General features: G+C 37.0%; 1 protein-coding gene, 1 long non-coding RNA gene and 1 other non-coding gene across 4 annotated transcripts in view; 1 reads left to right on the top strand and 2 right to left on the bottom strand.

The window, feature by feature from the left end:
* ogfrl1 (opioid growth factor receptor like 1) overlaps positions 1-15,457 on the top strand; it is a 200,572-nt gene that overhangs the window by 108,950 nt on the left and 76,165 nt on the right. The window lies entirely within an intron of this gene.
* LOC103280331 (uncharacterized) overlaps positions 1-15,457 on the bottom strand; it is a 39,939-nt gene that overhangs the window by 20,452 nt on the left and 4,030 nt on the right. The window lies entirely within an intron of this gene.
* mir30a (microRNA mir-30a) lies at positions 4,825-4,918 on the bottom strand. The gene has a single exon (NR_129951.1). It is a non-coding gene; the product is annotated as a microRNA mir-30a (primary transcript).

The raw sequence follows: 15,457 nt of genomic DNA, 5'->3' as shown, positions 1-15,457 counted from the left end.
GGAGGCTGCCCTAAAGCCCTGTACGCAAGAGAACGCTCCCTCTGGTGCTAACTTTTAACTCAAAACATTGCTCTTACATCAAAGTGAAACAGGCTAAGTGACAGTGCTTAACTCAAAATGCTCTTAAGTCAAGGTTCCACTGTATATACATTTTAAAGAGTTTTATAATTCTGCAAGCCATCAAAGATAACACTGGCCAATGCATATTTTGTTGACTCAAATGTTAGACCTCTTTCTGGGAATATTTGACCTGCTGATTCCAAAAATGGCACCAGCTTCCCTCTATCAGATCTAGTTTTTGAGATAAAGAACATATGCTATCTACCAGTCTTAATGTGCTCTCCCATAGGAAATCATGATAACCATAACTAAGAAACTAGAGCCGGTGCAGTCGTTCTAATGCAATTTTCTGAATCAAATAACCCCAGGAACAAGTTTAAAAACCAAGAAACAAGACGAAAAACTGTGTAATAGGACATCACTATCAACCGTGGAAATAAATTACACATTGAATGGGTGTTGTGCCTAGCAATCTCTTTTTTTTCAGTTAAATGTTCCTCAGATTCAAGGTCAACTAATGCTGCCAGTGGGGTAAGACCAAATCAAGTAAAGAAGACAAAAATATCCAGTACCTCCACACTGATTATAATTTCCTAAATATTTTTTTAGCTTACAATTTCACAATTACTTTCTATATCCTTTCTGAATAGATAACAGTTCCAACCATTCTGCCATTTTAGTTTGGATTTCCCCTAAACATTTTCGAATTTAGTGCTGGTTTTGAAAGAGATCAATAAGAAACAGCTTTAGATCACATACTGGTCTTTTCCTATTCTGATTATATTACTATAGAAAATGACAGACAATTTAAGTGCAGTTGTAGTAGCTTTTTGAGAATTGAGTTGGTTTTTGAAGGGGATCAGTTAAAACTAATACACCTCTGGAATACCCTCTGAAGACTTACAGCTCTGAAAGAGCAGTCTCCAATACTACACTATGAACTACACTACATTACACGAATAAAACAAGGCAGTTTTGCTTTAGTCTGCCTCCCCAATGTAAAACAGGAAAAAAATCACTCTTTGCATTTTTAGGATCATAAACTGATGACGTGATGGTACTTAGGTGCGCAGACTACTTTAGAATGTTAATAATTTATAAATATGGAACATATGTCTGCTGGAGTAATCTAGCCAAGATCCAGGCAGTGCATGGATGAGAAGGGCACACTCTAGCTGTGTGAAGGCACTCAAAGCAGCCAGAGACAGAATGGAAACTCTCAGAGGGACTTACAATGACAGTACTCACTCTGAATGATCCGCAATTTAGTATACACTTTCCTTTGCTCTTATAGCAAGATAACTCAAAAGCAAGACAAAATAGAATATACATTTTTATTTAAGTGGGGCTTAAAACAAACACACACACACACACATTAAAGTTTATTCTAAGCTCCCATTATGACTGTTTTTGTTTAGGATTCCAGGACTATTTCTGTTTAGGGTTTCAGCCCCTTACACTTTCTTCTAGGATCCAATAAAGTGTAACAAATTCAAATATGACATGCTATGCTTTCATTCTCCCAATATTCCTCAACCAATGTGCAATGTTTAGTGGCTATTTAATCCCAATGGATCCTCCAGTGTTTTCTTAACATTTCTTATACACCCGCAAGGATTTTGCAAGTCTATAATATGGTTTGAAACCATGTGACATTTCTTTGAATACACAGCAGGAATTACTAGAAAACAAGGCAAAATTTTGTCTCTGAAACATACAGTAGAGTCTCACTAATCCAAGCCTCGCTTATCCAAGCCTCTGGATAATCCAAGCCATTTTTGTAGTCAATGTTTCCAATATATCGTGATATTTTGGTGCTAAATTCGTAAATACAGTAATTACAACATAACATTACTGCGTATTGAACTACTTTTTCTGTCAAATTTGTTGTATAACATGAAGTTTTGGTGCTTAATTTGTAAAATCATAACCTAATTTGATGTTTAATAGGCTTTTCCTTGATCAGTCCTTATAATCCAAGATATTCACTTATCCAAGCTTCTGCTGGCCCGTTTAGCTTGGATTAGTGAGACTCTACTGTAAATGTTGCATTTACCATAGACCTAATACTAACATCATACATACACACATATGAACACACACCAAAAAAACCTTGCAAACATCTTGGCTAAATAGACAAACTGGTAAAAAGGCAATCACACACAATTTTATGAACACCTAATAGAGATCTAGATGCTGATCCTCTACAATATAATGCTGTTGGAATGCTAATGGCTCAACAGCAATTCAAGTTAAATTCCTAAATCACCCTTTTCACTGGCAAAGTTCAATATCCTTAGGATTGGTACTATAGCACTTGTGTTGACCTTCATGTGCCTTATTATGGTTATAGTGAACCAAAGTATAACACATTCCTGAGTTTGACCAAATATTTTCTGCTGTAGTTGCTACTGAGAGTCATTCTTTATCTCCCCAGCCCTGTCTTCAGGAGTTGATAACATTTGCTTCCACTGAAATACTTTTCCTCATATACTTTGTCCCTGGATGTGAACTGTTTGACACACATTTACACAGTCTGAATATTCTTCAGGGATTACAACTTTCATTGAAGGCAAGATGTCACTTTCTCTCACCGTTTTACAAACAGACACAGCACCACAATATTTTCAAAGATACGTTGGAGATTTTGGCAAGATCATAAATGTGGTGTCAACTTCTGAAAATGAATTCTGAATATTCTAAGCTAACTTCCTGCTTCTTCCAGCTAAGAGGACGGTCATACTAGCCTGCACTGCTATAAACGGCAAAGGCTGTAAAAAAACAGGGGTGTTAATGGTGGCATGCAGTGGAAATTATTTCCACAAGTGTGCCTTTCCATCAAAGGAAATTTTCATTTAAAATATGGTATATGAATTATCCACTGCTATAGAAAGTTTTCAAACTGTAATAAAGTTCTGGTTAATATTACTAGAAAGCATGGCTGTATCTAAAAAACTAAGGGCAGAGGACAAGACTTTGGAGCATATCAAAGTTAGTATGCTTACACTTTCTAATACTGTATATACACGAGTATAAGCTGACCCGAATATAAACCAAGGCACCTAATTTTAGCACAAAAACCTGGGAAAACATATTAACTCGAGTATAAGACAAGGGTGGGAAATGCAGCAGCTACTGGTAAATTTCAAAAATAAAAATAGATACCAATAAAATTACATTAATTGAGGCATCAGTAAGTTAAATCTTTTTGAATATTTACATAAAACTGTAATTTAAGATAAGACTGTCCAACTCTGTTTATCTATATACTTGAGTATAAGACGACCCGAATATAAGCCGACCAGGACCCTCACTCAAGTATAAGCCGAGAGGGGTTTTTTCAACCTGAAAAAGGGCTGAAAAACTTGGCTTGTACTCGAGTATACAGTATATGGTATATATTCCCCCCCCTTTATAAATGTAAATCCCTAACAGAGAAATATATCATATAGACTTCTCATAGTCTAAAATACAGAAATCACACAATGTATTTATATTTAGTTTTCTATCTCTATTCAAAGTTATGCAAAGTCAGAAGTAGGAAAAATTAAGTAGGGCGGAGTCTCCGATACTTTGGAGCCAACTAGAAGGGGAAATGGGGGCATGAAAGCACTCAAGCTTTGGGTGGGGAGCATTTAACCTTTCAGCTTTTCCAAGTTTTAAAATCATAACAGGGAACCCGTGGTGCTCCAAATTGTGATATTCTTCCCATTATATTTCACCATTAGCAGGACTCATGCGGACTGATGGGAAGTCAAATCTAATATCATCTGGAATCAAGTATCACCTGTTCCTCAGTCTTGATACTGAAAATTCACCCGAGCATAAATAACTTACATAGTAAATTACCGAAGTCCACCATAGCCTTTATCTCTGAAAAAATCTTAATTCGTCGCATAATTTGGATAGGATATTATATGCTTCAAAAGGTGAAACTTAAATTAACTGGTAATTCTGGTCAGAGAACAGAAACTAAATTCAATACCTTTTAGATGTGGAACTTTATGTGCTTTATGGATGCCATAAGCATCCATAAAATGGCTGTTAGTAGGAAATCTTCTAAAGCAGATAAACTGGAGGTTACATTAGTGAAATTACAAGTTGCTAAGATATCTAATCAAATTACTGATATGAATAAACACCTTATAGATAACAGTCAGATCTTACAACACAAGATTAAACCAGAAATTACAGATGTTACAATCAGACATATTAACAGAAGTTCACAACAGAATGCTAAGAAGCAATTTTAGATCATTGGCTCGATCCAGAACTTAATAGCTACTGTACATAAAAATGAACAGAATATCTCTAAAAATGTTAAGAGATTTAAATTTATGGCAAGATCTTGAAAAGGCACAGGATAGAGTAGGTCTACACAACCCACGGCCCCCACTGGACAAGCTGGCTAGGGCTTCTGGGATTTGGAGTCCCAAACACTTGGAGGGCCACAGGGTGTGCAGAGTTATGATGACTGATTTGAGATTTTTTTTTAAACTCAGATAAATTTATGATCAGTGCCAGAAGTGGTGACTGATTTAAAGCTAATGATTATGGGAACGATTAATAAACATCAAGTATTAAAATGAAAACATGGTACGCTTCACAGTGGTTCAAAGAGACAAAATTTGAGTTTTTGGCACATAGAAGTAGTATAGTTATTTTGATCCACCTTTACTTAAGAGATCTGGATTTTAGAAGACCCCACTTTTCTCCCTCTCTTCTTTTTAGAATGTATTCAACATTTCTGAATGTTTGACGCCTGTGGCAGTTGGCAGCTGCAAACATCCGACTGAAAGCTTCATCTACTGCTTCACAGCTTCCAGTCGAGGATGTTTACAGTCGCTCACCGTCAACAGCAAAATGCATTCCATAGTTGTTTTTCTTTATCATTAACCTACTGCTAAATCCAGGCAGGTTGACTAAGTCGACTGGCTTCAACTCTCCTCCTCCTATTGCTACAAACACAGTCATGGTAGAATGAAGTTTCTCTCTTAAGACAGCCTCCTAGTAATGACTTATTTAACTGTGAATTTAAGTCAACTGTGAACTTATGGCAGCCCCAAACTTTCCATATGGCTTTCTTAGGCAAAGAATACTCCGAGGTGGTCTTGTCAGTTCTTTCCTTTAAAATATAGCCTAGTGTAACTGGTATTTACTGGTGGCCTACCATCCATATATTAAACAGAGCTGACGCTACTAGAAATCCAAGATCAGAAAAGATTTTGTCTTTAGGGTATTTAAGCCCAGGGTACCACGTACAGTTTCCCTAAGGCGTTACAAATGCAATAGTCAAAGTCATGTGGACAGTTTCTTATGACTTAGATACACATTGGGAGAAGGAGGAAATACAACCACCTTCCCAAACTGGTGGATATGGATTGCAAGGCTATCCAAAGGCTCTATCAAGGTAATACTGCTTTTATATTCCTGAATAGTCACTAGTTGTCACTCACATCAATACTCATCAGAGACTGACTTAACTGAGCTGCAATGATCCTATAAACAAGAGAGATCCAACATAAGCTCACAACTGCCTGAGAACCACTTCCCAAGAATTTATCATTACAGCAATTACTTATAGTAAATTAGCAGGTTAAAATGAAGCTGTCAAGAGGAAAGAGCTGCTTCTTACTCCCCCACTCCCGACAATATTGGCAACGAGACTGACTCAGAGTAAGCAGGCTTGTGGGAGTATTCTAGTTATTTGGAATGCAAAGACTTGCCATGCTATTTACAACTGACAAATATGCAGAATCAACATAAATCACACTTTTGAAAGCGCAAGGTTAGATCTTTTCCACACCAAGGTTAAGAAAATCCATCTTTTAGACAGTAGGTGAAAACAAGCAACGTTGCACCAGGGGTTGGTTCCTTTTATTCACTACTCAAGTTGGAGCTATTAAAGCCGCCTAGGGAACCACATTTTTCTCAATGGGTCAAGTCACTAAGGGAACAAAGCAAACGTTGAGTGCTGTGCATTCCAGGGATTCTTAGCGCTTGGCATCCCTATACCACTCTGCACAAGGATCAACTTTCTCTGTGTAGCTTAGAACAGATTTCTGATCCAGCTTTGAGATTCACACCATGGTGCTCAATTCAACGAGAATACTTTCTTTGGGGGTCTATAATGTTACATCCTGGTTTTCAGATGCAGAAAGCACCAGGTGTCTTGAGTATCAACAGAGAAAGAAAGAAAGAATGCACACACAAATCACATGCTAACAATACCCTGCCCAAGTAAGTCATGAGAGAAGCAAGTTATTTTAGTTTAATTATGCTTTGTCACAAACTGGATATTAGCCTTTCATTCTGCAGGTACATTATCTCGTTCGAATATGTTGAAAGAATACAAGTTCTTGGTTGTTTGAATTCATTAGATGAAGGACATTATGTCAACAATATGCCATTTCACTTTCCATGTATATAAGCTCCCTGTCAGACATCAAACAGATCATATCTATATCAAAGTCAGAGCAAGGTCATGTCTGAAGTGTTTCAAGTTATTACAGTACAAGTAGGGGCCCCATTGTGCAAGTTACTAGCACTACAGTGCGCAATGATTTCTGGTCTTATGGATAGCATTACGTACAGTTTAGGGTCCTATCTTAGCATGAGTTATTAAAATGTTTCAGACAAGAGAAATACATTTATTCTGAAGCGTTCTTTTAAAAAACTACTTTCATTTATGATTGTTCTATTAAGACCAATTCAAATTTAAGTAACTGACTGTCAAATTCATGAAAAGGCTTATTGATGAAAAGAGCAAAAAAAATGACATTATTTGTTAGATAAAAGGAAAAGCAATGCCATCAAAGAGATCAAATCTTGGGTCAAGGGATTACAACAGAGATGCATTCATACAGAATAATTCTACTGACACCTGAGTCAGCCAACTGGGATGGTTCACCCTTTCATTCCTGATTTGGAAGAAATCTACTTGCAAAAAAGTATTTATATTATTCTCTAGATCATGGCCAGAATCTAAAGAACCAGTGAGCATATTCATGAACTAAACCCAAGTTTGTACATTGGTAATTATATGTGTACCTTTCTTTTGCTTTATAATAACCCTACATTCATCACATCCCATATGCAAAATCTTAATTCCCTTGTGACACAACACTTTTGAAATTAAATTTTCAAGTACAATATGTTTTCTATCCATATGCATATTTCTACACTCTCAATTTCTGCACAAGTTTCCTAATCTTTTCTAATTTTCATAATGACTCAGGCGTATTAAAATTATTTAGGGTTTTTTTGTGTCAGGAGTGACTTCAGAAACTGCAAGTCACTTCTGGTGTGAGAGAATTGGCCGTCCGCAAGGACGTTGCACAGGGGACAGCCAGATGTTTTACCATCCTGTGTGAGGCTTCTCTCATGTCCCCACATGGGAACCTGGAGCTGACAGATGGAAAGTTCACCCCACTCCCCAGATTCCAATCGCCAACCTTTCGATCAGTAGTCCTGCTGGCACAAGAGTTTAACCCACTGCGCCACCAAGGGCTCCTAAGTTATTTAGGTGCTATTCAAAAATATCTAAATGTAAAATAAGTAAAAGATTTACTTACTAAAATCCAGTAATTTCATTAGAATTGTCATCACAAATGTTTAGACTTAAGAAGCACTGTATATGCTAATTAAAAGTTTAGAAGTAAAGAAGAAACTATTCAAATTTTCACTAAGAATTCCAGCATTAATGGAAGATACTCGTGTGACAAGATATGTTAATCAGTTTAAACAAAAAAAGGAAAGACTTTTTTAAAGTTAAGGAATAGCACTGGGCTAGAACAGGCTTTTCTAAGGTTAGGACAACATTAAAATGTTCTGCATCAAACAATGCCAAATTGGCAGTACTCTAGCATTCACTTCAGCTCAGAGTTGGCAAACCATTTGTCTTCAGTAGTAAAACTTGCAATTATAGATCAAGAGAGCAGATTATTGCATACTCCATGCACCACAGTTCTCTCTCACACACAAATATATTCACCAAATTAGCACCATGCCAAATTCCACTGCCAACAAACTAAATGTGTTTAAGACAATTTATTTTGGAATTCTTTAACTAAGAAGCAAAACACTTGTTGTCAAATGACTTGAAACAGCTTTTAAACAATTTACTTCCAAGTTATTCAATTTGGATTTCTAAAATTAGTTCCATGTGCAGGTCTTTGCTACTGTGATTAAGTCTGTGTACACAGACACACACACCAGCGTTTTGCACTTGCAGTTCTTGCCAAAACTCCATGAACTGTAAAAGCACTTTGCAAAATCCCATGAGTATTCTGCTCAAGATAAAAAAAAAATCTGCAAAATGTCTTCAGAACAGAAGCAGCCTGGGAGTAGGATGTAGCACTTCTAACTACAGTAGAGTCTCGCTTACCCAACATTCTGGATTATCCAACGCATTTTTGGAGACAATGTTTTCAATACATCATGATATTTTGGTACTAAATTCATACAGTAATTACTACATAGCACTACCATGTACTGAACTACTTTTTCTGTCAAATTTGTTGTATAACAATGTTTTGGTGCTTAATTTGTAAAATCATAACCTAATTTGATGTTTAATAGGCTTTTCCTTAATCCCTCCCCATTATCCAACATATTCGCTTATCCAACGTTCTGCCGGCCCATTTATGTTGGATAAATGAGACTCTATTGTACTTTTCAACTACACATTTAATTATTCTCACAATCAATACAACATTAGATATATTATTAGTTACTTTGATGTTGCATTACAGAATTTCAAAGAAATCTGTCTTTTGCGCTCTGTAAAGCTGATAATTTTCTTTACTATATCAAAACAACGACACAAGATCTTTAGACTATGCCACAGCAAAAGGAATGTAGTAATATCCTCCTTCTCTTTCAAATCTTTAAGTTCACTCTTGGCAACTTAGGAAAAACGGGACCATCATGTAGAATAGAAAAATCTACTGGATCAAAGTAAGTAGATACCTTACATTTAAATTCTATGCCAAATTACATAGGGTCCTACTGAGGAAAATGGGAATTACTCCTAGTAAACTTGCACAGACCTAAGCTGTTAAGCCTTCCAAGTTCTATGCAGTACACATAGCCCTTATTTTATTTGTAAAGTGATTTCTAATCCAAATGCAGCTAATTTTAAAATTTGATCACATATATCTTGCCCCCACAATGTGATTTATAACTTTTGCTCTACTATATTATGAGATCCCTCACCTCATCAGAAATCTATGAATTTAAAAGTAAAGGGGTGTTAGCACAGATAGAAAAAAGTACTTCCTGTTTAAAGGAAAATTAAAACATTTTAATGTAAAATTATAGCCTATAAAATTATATTAATGTAGAAGATTCCTATTTCCAAATGTAACTCAGGAAATTATATGTGAGAAGCAATGGGAAGAACAAAAGACATGGTTAATTAGCTATAAATATGATCTAGCAACTGAAACACTGCCATTATTCTATTCATGGTTATGCAGTTCAAATTCTGTTAATATATTACACCTTTTCAAATGAGCAATTTTAGATTAACTTATTGTCTAGTAAATATAAAGCATTTTAACTGTTTAAAATATTTGTATCGGAAGTAAACCTAACAAGACCCAAATTACTTCAAACTTAAATGTTGATACTAAGTGAGCGAGCAACTGAGGCACGTGTTCTAAAATCTGCAAGTTCAAAATCTAAAAATAATTACTACTGTTAAATTGTACTTAGATAAAACATCCGACTGTTAAGTCTTTTTAGACAGACACAGATGTATTGTAGTGAACAGACTTATTGTAACAAGTGTTTCATGATCTAGAGCAGTGATTCCCAAAGTGGGCGCTACCGCCCCCTGGTGGGCGCTGCAGCAATCCGGGGGGTGGTGATGGCCACCGGTGCATTTGCCATATGCATTAATACATATATCTTTCTGTTTAATTGCTGTTAAAATTTTTAAAAAATTAATTTCCAGGGGGTGCTGAGTCATATTTTTTCTGGAAAGGGGGCGGTAGGCCAAATAAGTTTGGGAACCACTGATCTAGAGCACTGCTTCTTAAACCATGGATCCTGACTCCAAATGGGTTCCCTTTTGCTCAATGTAAATTAAGCAATTCTCTTTTCTGTCTTAAAATGCCCTTGAAGTGTTCTGGTTTATAGCCCTTCCATACCTTTATCTGTTTATCAGATTGTGATAGCTACTAGTAAGGCTTTATGACCTTCCTCCTTTTACTATTATGTCCAGGTTAAAAGGTCAGCTATAAAAGGTATCTGTCTAACTGGTCTCACTGAGCTGAAAAGTTTTGGGAGATCACATGTATTAACATTTGTTCCATTTTTTTTAAGATACGTACTTCAGTATTAGACTCCTTCCTTGCATAGCTTGTTCAGTATGGCCAGATGAAAAATGCACCATGCACATTCAATCGCACAACTCCTTTCAGCTAAGAAAACTGTCTCCAAAGAATAGATTTTTTTATTTCTTTGTTACCAAAATATGCTTCTCCATAAGAAGCTGAGCAAGAAAAGAACACTGTTGCATCCAAGTTGATTTAAACTCAACATCTTGTTTTTATCAATCAGGTATATTATGTGTAACTGCTTTTCTCCAACCATCGAATTCAGATTAGTCTACATAAGGTTCCAGGGCTCTACCATACTGTTGTTCCCCAGCAATTGCAATTTAGCTCTCCACGATAATAATCACTGACAGATGTCTCACTAACTTATTTTTAATCAATTTAATCAACTGGCACCACCATATTATGTGGCATTAGCACACCTGAAGAATACTTGAAGATGTCCCAAAATTTATTTTTCTAAGTTCTGACTCACAAAGAAGGTAAGGTAAAGGTAAAGGTTTCCCCCAACATTAAATCCAGTCATGTCTGACTCTGGGGGTTGGTGCTTATCTCCATTTCTAAGCCGAAGAGCTGGCGTTGTCCGTAGACACCTCCAAGGTCATGTGGCCAGCATGACTGCATAGAGCGCCGTTACCTTCCCGCCAGAGCGGTACCTATTGATCTACTCACATTGGCATGTTTTCGAACTGCTAGGTTGGCAGGAGCTGGAGCTAACAGCGGCCGCTCCCGCCGCTCCCAGGGTTTGAACCTGGGACCTTTCGGTCTCCAGCTCAGTGCTTTAACGCACTTCGCCACCGGGGCTCCTTCGACTCACAGAGAACTACCCAGTAAATCACTACCCAATAACTCACTGTATGTACTGAAGGAGAAAAAAACCTACTTTCTCTGCACCTTGAAAATGGACAGTGTATTAAGTTGAAAAGCTACACATACTGCCAATGGAATATGGCCCTCTGCACTAAAGGGATTTACTTTTGAATAGTCATGTACAGGTTTGGACTTAGCACATGTGTACGCATAAGAAGAAAAAAATAACTGACTGAGCTGACAATTTGCATTTCTCTTCCATATCCAAGAGAAATAATGTAAAATTTTCTGTAAGAAGCACACTGCATACAGAAAAAAGTGATCACCACTGCTAGTAATTAAATTTATATACAGTAATAGGCAAGTGAACCATACATGTGTGCGTGTGTACCTTCAAGTTACTTGTCAATTTATGGAGATTTCAAAAATTTTAAAGTGTTTTCTTAGGAAAGGAATACTCAGTTTCTTCCTCTAAAATATAGCCTACAGCGTCTAGGATTTGTTGATGGGCTACTACCCAAGTACTTACCTGAACTGACTGTGCTTAGCATCCCAGACCGGATGAGATTACACCTTACACTACACCACATCAAATCCGTTACCTACAGCAGGGGTGTCACTCATTCTCAACAAGAGCCATATTAGGCTTATGGTTACCTTCAAAGGGATTGTTGTAATTATAGGACTGCATAAATGTAACTATGTTGTCCTGGTATTGAAAGGCAAGCTGTGTGAGAAAATTTCTGTCATAAGAAATGTTGTCTCAATTATAAGTTGTACAAACATAAGATGTCAGATCCAGCCTCTTACAATAGTTAATTTAGGCTGGAGTGAGAAGTAGTACATCACCTTTATCAAGACACAGACTGAAAACATCATGATGGAGCCACAGAAGGAATACCTCCCAGCTAAAAGACCAATGTCGTCTTGGGACAGTCAGCTTCATAGCTTACTTGAAGATGTCTTCCTAGGAGTGCTCTACTGGAGATGTCCTACTACTACAAACTTTTGTTCATTAACCTGACATCAACAGTGATTCATTTCTAACATATCAAAAGTACTGAATGACACAAAAGTTCACAAGACACAGCTTCCTTTGCTCACGACTAGAAGGAGAGGGAGAACAGGCCATGCTCATTAAAGACTTGGCTTAACGGTTTAAGTTTTTAGATCATCCAATTATATTCCAAGACATTTCCCTATACACAATAAAGGAATGAATGAATTTTTAAACTGAACCAAATTTCATTTCTATAGAACCAAATTACATTGCAATGTATGTAAAAAGTTAGATATCCACATATACAGACAAGGAAACATGTATATGAAACTTTTTGGAAAGCTCATCAGTAAAATACATGATCAGATACTTATTTACCTTACATTTTACTGACAACCTGTATTTATGGACGTACCCTGCATTTACTGATAATCCTGCTCTCTAAACCACCAGGAGAAACCAGGAATTAATTCAGAATAAAGATTGCGCAAAGTCCTTTACTCGATTATGTGGACAGTTCCATATTATCCATTCAATTTACACCAAGCAAGCGAGTTAAACCGCTGAGCTGCTGAACTTGCTGACCGAAAGATTGGTGGATTGAATACGGGGACCGGGGTGAGCGCCCGCTGTTAGCCTCAACTTCTGCCAAACTAGCAGTTCAAAAACATGCAAATGTGAGTAGATCAATAGGTACCGCTCTGGCGGGAAGGTAACGGCACTCTATGCAGTCATGCCAGCTACAGGACCTTGGGTGTCTATGGACAATGTCGGCTCTTTGGCTTAGAAATGGAGATGAGCATCAACCCGCAGAGTTGGACACGACTAGACTTAATGTCAGGGGAAAACCTTTACCTTTAAGTTAACTGTAAGCGTCTGTAGTCAATTTCCAATTACTGACCTGATAGCCAAGCTAAGATCTCAGTTCTGCAGTATTTGGTAGCCTAACATTCAGGAATAGCTGCACATTTCTGTGTTCAAAGTTGCTCTCAAATATTACTAGTCTACATGAGTGCCAAGTACTATTAAACACTACTGGAGCCAAATGGGTTAAAAAAATTCAACCTTATCTGAAGAATATGTTGTGCATTAATCATCAGTTTGATACCATGGTGACAGTCTAGCCCAAGCCTCGGCAAACTTTAGCCCTCCAGGTGTTTTAGACTTCAACTCTTACATGCCATTTGCCCAGGCCTGATTTAGCCAATCGGGAAGCAATTCTGATGCTCAACCTCAATGGCAAAGGCAGATTATATGCAACCTATTTGTACTATGTGCCACACAGTGCAATTTCATATACAGGCATACTTCATGTGAACAAAGCCTCTGACAAAGAAGTTCATTTCTACAAAGTCTTTTTATAGGAATCCAATCTAGACCTCTTTTGCTTCTTTTTGCCAGGATTGGGTTGCAAAAGCATGTCTGAAGTAAACAATGCAAAAAGAATGGGGTTCCACTCTAGATTATCCTATTGTAGTCATGCACATAACAGGGAAGGTAAACAGCCACCTCCAGAATCATGCATTGAGCATTTATGAAGAGCAAAACAAAAAGAAAAGGAGAAAGCAGATTAGTCTATTTTACCAGCTGCCCTGGAATGCTGAAAAAGCATAGATCTATGATCTTCACTACCAAAATGGAAATCATTAAGTTCAAATCACTTCCTTCTCTGCCTCTTTCATCCCACATTAAGAGGTCAGTGGAGATGTACCATCTTTTCATTTGTGAATAACATTTTTTTATTTGTTTTTTTTGGGGTGGGGAGGAGTTTGCTGAAATATGTTGAAGCACTTTGGGTTGTTTTGTTTTTTTTGTAGTGTATGATCCTATCCTATTTTTTTCAAATTATTTCCATTTCCAGCATCAATGCTTCTATTAAACAAGCACTGTCAAGAACCACTTCTATTTCATTAAATGAATTATGTCTGTATGCGTATTGAACATTCCCTCCGGTTCAATGGGATTTCCTTGCAGATAAAAATAGGCTTGTAGCAGGTGGGGAAGTTGTGATGGTAGATACCAAGCATCTAGCTCTCACACAGGAAAAAGACAATCTCTCAAGGTGGCTTGATTTCTCTGAATCTCATGTACGTTTTTTTCCTGACACTGTTTCATATTAAATTAAAATACTGGCTGGGAAGCTTTGACATGGAAATCAATGCACTTATAAAATACATATTTTGCTAACATGCACATTTATTGATGCGTTTCACTTAAGCAATGCATTTTCTTAAACTGCATATTTATGCATATTTTTCAGCTTTGTGCATTTTAGCTGTTCACTTTTCAAAAATCCAAATTTGTTTTGTACACTCTTTATGTATCTCTGAAAATGCCTCATTATGTAGAAATATTCTTGAAGTAAGAGTATGTCTTCCTACATATATTCAGTTTATAGGTGCATAGATAAGTTTTCACTGTCAATTCCAACTAAATCTTCTCCACTACATCCTTCATCCTTGGCCTACATAAGTCTAAAGAGTAGATTCCAAAGATGTGCCAAAAGTTGTGCCATATGACTTAAGAATTGGCAAGGCTGAACATGTAATATATAATGTCTCATGGGTCACCATGTACGTCTCATCTAAATGACTGTGTTGGGGACAGGTTAAGTGGCAACCTTAGTTCTCAAGAGGCACAAACTGCAAATTTTGAGAATCTCTCAGACAGAGGGTTTCACAACTGAGAATTAAATATTGATTACACACGCAGCCAAACATTGCATTTTAATGTCAAACTATGACATCATGAGATCGAGTTGTAAGGCATCTCAGAGTGCATGTACACTACAGAATTTATGCAGTTTAACACCACTTTAACCACCATGACTCAATGCTATGGGATCATAGGATTTGTACCATCCCCGCTTGACAGAGAAAACTACAACTCCCATGACTCTGTAGCATTGTCATGGCAGTTAAAATGATGCTAAGCTGCATTAATTATACAGTGTCTATGCTGTACATATTTCTATATTTCTGGTACCATAAGCCTCTTAGATTTAAATCTGTGCATACCTATGTACACTTAAGTGGCTAATTAATTAGCCCGCAATATAGGCAAGTCCCAGTCATGCAAACATAACTTGAGTTTGGAAACTGTCTTCAAGTTTGTCTCCACACATTGTGCTTGTGCTACAGTATGAAGTATTTACAAACTGAACATTTCAGTTCCAGCAGAAATCTGCAAAGAATCCTATGGGCATTACTTAAGAATGTAGGCACTGGATGACCAAGTTTTTTTA

The sequence above is a fragment of the Anolis carolinensis genome, chromosome 1, assembly GCF_035594765.1.
Source record: "Anolis carolinensis isolate JA03-04 chromosome 1, rAnoCar3.1.pri, whole genome shotgun sequence".
In the NCBI taxonomy this organism is placed as follows: domain Eukaryota; kingdom Metazoa; phylum Chordata; class Lepidosauria; order Squamata; family Dactyloidae; genus Anolis; species Anolis carolinensis.
This window is presented reverse-complemented; position numbering and strand designations above follow the sequence as displayed.